The sequence below is a fragment of the Coturnix japonica genome, chromosome 12 (genome assembly GCF_054131305.1).
Source record: "Coturnix japonica strain WE chromosome 12, WE-NBRP24, whole genome shotgun sequence".
Taxonomy (NCBI): domain Eukaryota; kingdom Metazoa; phylum Chordata; class Aves; order Galliformes; family Phasianidae; genus Coturnix; species Coturnix japonica.
Genome location: NC_140674.1, coordinates 18,718,788 through 18,726,318, shown reverse-complemented (window position 1 = coordinate 18,726,318; position 7,531 = coordinate 18,718,788). Strand labels below are relative to the sequence as shown.

The following is a 7,531-nucleotide window of genomic DNA, read 5'->3' as shown; positions in this document are numbered from 1 at the left end:
AAAGTTTTCACGTGTACATTCAAGTGGGTTATGGACTTCATATTGCAGAAATAAAACAGAATGAACATTAAAGTAGCAGATCAACATCCTGAACAGTGTGAATAGCAGAAACAGGAAAGAGGAAATGGCAGTAAATAGCATTTAAAAGCCTGGCTAATGTATAGGTGATATGAGTAGCAGCACAGCAACATCTAGTGTTGATCAGGGATATAGCTGGAAGCTCCAGTGCTCATATGCAGCGCTTGGATGAGATGCGCACACAGGGAACTGGCATTTCTGGGAGCACCACAGCCATGGCCTCAGTGCTGCACAGCTCCTCCCGGGAGGTCATTAAGGGCTATTGAAGCCAAATCATTTGTCTCCTTCAATTCCAACTCCCGTTATGGATTCTGTGCTGTTCTCGATCCAGTAACATCCGTGGGGTTTGTTTCAAACCAAACATCCACTAATGGCCGCTTTCCAAATCCGGCTCCGTCTGGCAACGCCCTGCGAACAGATTGGTGCCACGTTTAAGTTTATTATGCGAGCTAATTAGCACGACTGTGTAGGTGCATGGAATGCACTGGGAGGAGAGGAAGAGCACAAGTGTACGGAACACCATTACATAATTTGTTTTGGGGACACAGTTATTAAAGACAGACCCTACCCAAATTAAACGGAGAGCTAAGTAACAAAGCAATTAGGCTTTCTTCTTTCTGCATGCATGAAATTACATTTTAAAGCTACATGTGATCTCTGGTAGCCTCTAAAGGGGTCAGGCACTGGCGCATCTGGCATCCCAATACGTTCATCCATGAACATGAAGTCATCCTCCAAGTCGCATTCCTGAGTCAATAACATGTAATTTTCCACAGTGACTTGCACACTGAATGGAGATTAATATTAATTTAGTAGAAGCTTGTGCATATTTAACAGAATCGAAAGCCTTGCTAATTGTGTTATAATTAAACTAGAAGTGGAAGACTATTTGATAGCAAGGGCCCACGCTATTGGAAGGAACACACACCACACACAGGAATCATGGGATGGGCTTTCTGAGCTAGAAGTGCAACAGTTCTGATTTGTATATATATATATATATATAAAGCATATTCCTGGGAGTGAAGGGGCCTTATTGAATACACTGTAGTAACTTCTGTAACTTCAGGAACATCTGAAGATAAACAGAGTCGTGCTTTATGTGGCCAGGTAAGCAGTTCTCACATACTATGACCAAGGTCTCTAAGGAGCTCCTGCTCATTAGGAAACATCCCTGCCTCTTTTGCTGTGAATCCAGCAGACAGAGGCTCACAATGACAGCAAAGAACTTGTATGAAGTAATGAGAGGAATATTTATTACCTTGGGGATTATGAGCATTTTATTTCTGAATTTTTTGCTTTTTTTCCCTTTTCTTTTATCTTCTGGTTTGTTGGATAGAATGTTGCCAGTCCTATTCGGAATGGAGCTTTGGCAAGCAGACAAAAAGCTTTATCGAAGGGAAGATGTCAGTGATATTAGAGAGACTTAAAAAATCAGCTACGTCTAAATTACTTATTTTTTAGATCCTCTGAAGTCTTTTTAAAGTGATAAATGCATAGAATTACATGAAACTCAAGTGAGAGGCTGCTGGTGGCTCTTGGTTAGCTCTAATTTGCAGTAAATATTGGTGCATTTATTATTATCATGACCTGCTGAGTTTTTATTTCCCTTTACAGAGAAAACCCAAACTTTCTCATTCTGAACCTAATCTGGATTATCAAAATGGTGTAAGTGTAAATTAACACCCCCAGGGCTATGCTGTCATGACTGAGATCACTGTTGAGCTCTTTGCTTTGTTTCATTTCCCAAGCTATGTTTTACGTGATGCAATGAGATGAGCACGATGAGTCTCAGAGAGCAAAAGTTCAGGCAGCCACAGGCTGTGAAATTCCCACCCTTACCGTGAGCAGACACATGCCTGCACCTCCTCATGGCAGTGCTGGCTGCACTGCTCCAGTGTGGATCAGGAATAGGGGATGAGGTGGCAGGTGAAGCTCTGAGCTGGGACAGAAAGGGGCTGCAGGAAGGGTGAGTTGTCTCCCCATATGGTGGGAGGGCAAGACCTCTAGGCAATGCTCAGCGTTGTTGTAGCGTTCTCGTGATTTGAGTGGTAATGATTTAGCCATGGGGTTTTATACCCATTTATCCCCACTGCGTGGCCGGTAAACCATGCACCAGTTTATTTTCCTTCTGATCCAGAAGGAGAGAAAAAGTAACGACAGCTTTTTTTCTTGGCATTTTCATTTCTGACATTCCTGATGGGCTCATACCAAGGATTTGACAATAGTACTTTATGCCCTTCCTACCCTTCCATCAACCTCAGGATGTTTATTTTTCTTCAAACATTGCTGTTTGCAGCCTGCTAGCATGAACTGAAGATCTATTAACACTGCTATTTGTTTACTGAAGACATCAAAGCCTTCTTTCTCCACAAACCAAAGCCTTCTTTGAGTTGGTGCGATCTGCAAACAGCCTTGCAAACCAAGGTGTGTGTTGTGCAGAGCAAAAGAAAAAAAAACAGGAGTGCTGAAGATAGAGATATTTTCCTATCTGAGATTCCAAGTTTAGCTCTGCTTCATTCCTCAGCTTCTGAGGCTGTTTGCTTCCAACCAAGAACCCCACGGTTTCAGCAGATCTCTTTGCCCACTTCAGGCTGGGGGGAGGAATACCACGACAAATGTGGTCAGCAGCAGTGATAGAAGCTGATCTGAACCAAATATTTTCAAACATCTACGAGAAGATTCACCTCCTCATTTTGCATTGGCAGTCATGATGCTACGTCATGCGAACAGAACACAATGACCTGATGGTGGGTGCCAGCCCATATGCAGCAGCAGCGACAGATGTTGACAATAAATTAAATAACAATAACAAATATCTGCTGAGCATAACGTCCTAAGAAATACTGGGGCACACTTTTAATGGCTTTCCTGGATGCATTGAGGCTATTTAAGGCCAAACTCCCACTCCTTACAGTGCAATTAAGATTATTCCTCATATGAAACATAAGGCAGTGTAAACACGGTCATTTGCACATCACTGCTATTTGCAGTCGTGCTTTGAGTATTGCCCAGCCCCAAACATTTGTACACCATGCAGAGCCCCATGGCAGTCTTTAGGGTGCATTAATTATTGGCAGTACACCACAACAGGAGCCATCACTGCAGGGAACAACTGAAAGCCTCTCTGTGGAAAAACACCTACAAGAACAGCTCCTCAGGAGCCATTCAGCCATTCAGCACAGAGAGGATGAGAACAAGAAGAAAGGATAGGAGAAGGCCTCACTGATGAAGTTTTCACCCACAAGCGGTGCAACCAAAGAGGCTTGCAGGTATGTAGAACGCAGCTGCTACAACCACTTCCCTCAACTTCAGGTGCTGCCCAGCTCGGGTTTGATGTCTGGCTAGGCAAGGCAGGGCCCCTGGCCTTCCAGGGGGGATGAGGGAAAGGAGTAGCTGTTCTCCAATCCTGAGGTCCCCCTAGGCTGAGAGATGGGACACGGACCCCTTGGAATACAGTCAGCCTGTGCATCCAGTCCCACAATTCAGGTGACCCAAAAAGAACCCTTTCATTGTCTCACCTTAAGGAATACAACAAAAAGGCAAAGCTGCTTAAAAAAATAAAGAAAAAGAACAGCTTTAAGCACATCCAACTTCGGGATAGAGAATAAAATTTCTTGCCAGAGTATTTAAAACTGGAAACTGATCATCTACTCATTTAAATGATGTGCCTGGAGCTAAACCAGCGATGCTGAATAATCTGTGTTGCTTTCATCCTTCTTCAGCTTTTTCTTTGTTCCAGGAGCCACATGTGCACTAAGTGTAAATTGAAGGGCTCTTAGCTGGAAAAGCAGATTGTGAAAAGGGCTTTTGCATTACAATTACTCTTAATAGCACTCTTATTTTGTTGTATTATTTATCCTGGCTAGAACCCTCTAGTATCCCTTGAAGGCTTTTTTTCCTGGTGGATCTAGCCAACATCCACTCACGAATCCAGATGTTTCTGCTTTTATCCACGGGAATTTGATGGTATGGATATGCCAAGATTATAACTTCAGGCTCAGCCTCAAGAACAGTATTCTTCAAATTCCCTAAATCATAAGTGGAAAGTGCCATGAATAAACCTAGATCCTAATGCAATTAGTGTGCCAGAAGGGAAACCAAACCACAGGACTCTATTGCTCAAGGCCCTGGATCAGTGTCCATGCTCTGCTATGTTGCAGCAGAAGGCACAGCCCAGATCGTGCTGTTTTCTGCGTTCTCGTAGACAGATTTGCTTTTAGCACATCTTCAGTTCTTCTTTCCATTCACCACCCCGAAACGTGGAGCTAAGTTACATGTGGGCCCAAGATGCTCACACTGTGAAACAGATCAGTCACTGGAAGCTAGAGTCACTGCTGGTGCATTTAAATGAATGAAAGTTTATGTCTGATCATAAAAAAAATACAGACATTCTTCCCCAGTCAGAATTGGTTCTGAAATAAAGGCACCCTACCCTGATGGAGACCTGGTGAGTAAAGCAAGTCTCTGCCGTGCCTTTGACAGCACTTTGGATGAATAACTGAATCCAAACACGTTGCTTACGTGGAGTGATGACAGAGTGAAGCGGACCTTAAAATAACCTTGCTCTGCTGCCTGGGGTTCCCTTTGGATCCTCCCATCTCAGACTCCTTCCCTGATCCCCAGGCTTGTCAGGGCAAGAGCCCCAAGCCCAGTCAGTGCAAGCACTCAGTGCCAGCAGGGTGGCTTTGCTGACATCCCCCAATGGGGGGGGGGGCATTCCTTGCAAGTGCCCCAAGGCAGTTCAGGGGCAGCACATGGAGAGGCATAAAGCCATTTTTATTGGCCTGCTGCATCGTCAGTTCTCATGTGTTACTGCCTGCTTCCTCTGCAGGCTGTTCTTGCTGGTACTCTCATCCATATGGCTGATGGAATGGACATGGCAATGTTGTTATTCTGTGCACTGTCACACACAGGAGGCAGTAGGGGAACAACAGACTTAATATCAACAAGGCAATCAAAAGGAAAAGCACTTTTCCTGCTCATATTGTGGATCAAATATACTGTGCAGGGCTTCCAGAGGGTGCACATTAACTGTCCCAGCAGCACAGTGGTTCTGCCAGTTCCTATCACATTTTCTGTTTAATAATGAGGAACTTTGTTAGTCAAGCATGTAGCTTAAGCTCAGAAGGCCACCCGCTGTACTTACATGCTCTGTGACAACCGCTAAAATAAAAGTGTTCCCATTTATCCTTCCAGTACATTAGTAAGAAGTTCTCACCGACTTTGCCGTCCCTGTAAGAACAACAACAACAAAAACTCACATTTTTTCATTAATAAGCTCAGGACACTTATCTCCTAAGTTTTCCCTACCATCACTTCTCTTTTTGGACACACATCAAGGAGACTGAAAATAAAAAAACTATTTTTCTTTTCCCAAGCTGGAAATACAAAGAAATGCAAGAATATTGAGCTTAAAAGTTCAAGGTCACAGAAGTGATAAAACACTTTTGTCTCCATTTCAGTGGGGGCAGTTTTGCCTCAGGCATGCTGAGCATCACAGGAGCCTCACTGCAGCTTGCTGTTGCCATTGCATGTCTTCTCTAGGGCCTATACTGTAATGTCTACATGATTCTGCCCCCCAGATCACACTGAGTGATACCACCCAGCCCAGCAAACACCTGACCTGTGCTCAAGTCTGCCCATGTTCTGCACATCTTCTGCTCCAAGTGAGTCTGATCCAGCTGGGGCACTTCAACACAAGCATCAATTGGGAAGGTGGGATGTTCCCCTGGTGCTGCACCCATTGCCAGTAGGGCAGCATGGATGCAGAAGGACAGGTTTTGGAAGCACTTGCACCACATCCATGCTCCAGTGGCTCCCTTGAAGCCATGCACCTCATTCAATGTTTAAATAACATCATGAAATAGCAGCATGGCCCTTTTTACCCTTGATATCCTACCATCATTCCAACTGAAAGGGCAAACTTGCAGCACACATAGTCAGGGCCTCTGATTTCAAGGGCCAATCAAGACTTTACAGAAATAATACAGTTTGCTTTTGGCTGTTAAGGAAAGCAGAACCTGAAGGTTTGCCTTCAACGTGAATGCTGCACTGGTATTAACATGCAGAGTTAAAGGCCACGTGGGCACAGCTCTGCTCCCTGAGCAGAAGAGCCCATCACAGGTTAGTGGTCAAGCCTGACAGCAGCACCCTGACAACGTGAGATGAGAGGAGGAGGTGGATGGACAGGAGTTAGGGCAGCCTAGAGCAGAACCAGCCCAGCTGCTGGCAGGAAGCACAGCATCCATCTCAGCAGCTGGAGGTCTTGCTGCTGCTCCAGACATCCCCAAACCTCATTCTGCTGAGGAAAACATCACCTTTCTCACTTGCAGTAGTCCCTTGGGGCTTTTTCCCCCCCCTTTAACTTTGTCTGGAGCCAGTCCTGAATCCACTCACGTAGCTGTTTCCACGACTACAGTCCAGAAGTGAGCTCCTCTGGGGCAGTTGAAGGATCTGCTGTCAGAACACTGCTACTCCCCACCATGACATTGCAGCCATCCTCCAGGGATGCAGCCCTGCCTGCCTCAATGCCACTGGTGCTGACTGAGCATTGCCCAGGCAATGGCACACATTGAGCCACAACACCAGCTTGTGAGGGGGCGGAAGGACCAGAAGTGCTTGCATGAAGGGCTGGACAGCTGTTGGATTTAGTAATCCTCTCAGCTTTATTAATATTATCCATAATTTTCATGCCCTGCCTGGTATTTCCCAGAGGGTATGAAGCGATCCTTTGTTACGAGCACAGCCACTGCTCTGCTTCCAGTCTGCAGGGTTTCTCTGCCTGCCCTGCACTGTCACCACCCATGGACCCTACCAGCAAATCCTACAACTGCTGAATGCTCCACCCTGACCTAATGATCCCACAGAGCCCAGGAGCACCACTGCTCTCAGGGCATCTCAGCACTGCCTACACCTCACCCAGCACCCAGCTGAGGCCATTCCAAACCCTGTTGCTTCCCTACAGGGCTTCTGCCTGCCCTCAGACACAGATTGATGAGGGCCAAACAGTTTTGTTGTGATGCTACAAGCTGCACCAGAACAGCGAGACCTGATCTTTGTTACATGGCTCTGAGCACCCAACCATAGAAGCTAGGAGGCAAGACTGGGGAGGGAGTGTGGCCGCCTGCCAGCCTGACAATGGGGTTTTACTTAACAAGCACAATTTAAGTGTGGAAATCAAATACGAAGCAGCCGTAGCCAGCATTGTCTGCATTCCTGGAGTGGCACTGAACTAGCAGGGAGAAAAGCAGCGAGACACTGGCCCAGACATGCTCCAGCTGTCTGAGACTACCTCTGCCCTCCTCCGCTCAATGCAGCCATTCAGCTTGTTTTCATTTCATTACTGGATGTTATTTTTGCAACCTGGGAAAAGAATAGAAAAGGGGAAAAGGTCTTTAAAATGCTTTTGGGTTTATTTTTAAGAACTAGCCCATTTCTTCCCTTTTTATCA

The 7,531-nt window shown here is 45.7% G+C and overlaps 1 long non-coding RNA gene across 2 annotated transcripts; it reads right to left on the bottom strand.

Moving 5' to 3' along the window:
- Nucleotides 1–6,844, bottom strand: LOC146758873 (uncharacterized). 2 transcript variants are annotated; one of them, XR_014933502.1, is made up of 3 exons: nt 6,399–6,844; nt 5,228–5,313; nt 1–486 (listed from the first exon to the last, which is right to left on the bottom strand). It is a non-coding gene; the product is annotated as an uncharacterized LOC146758873 (long non-coding RNA). The 2 variants fall into 2 exon arrangements; XR_014933503.1 differs by having other exon boundaries at nt 6,478–6,844.
- Nucleotides 6,845–7,531: the final 687 nt, after the last annotated feature.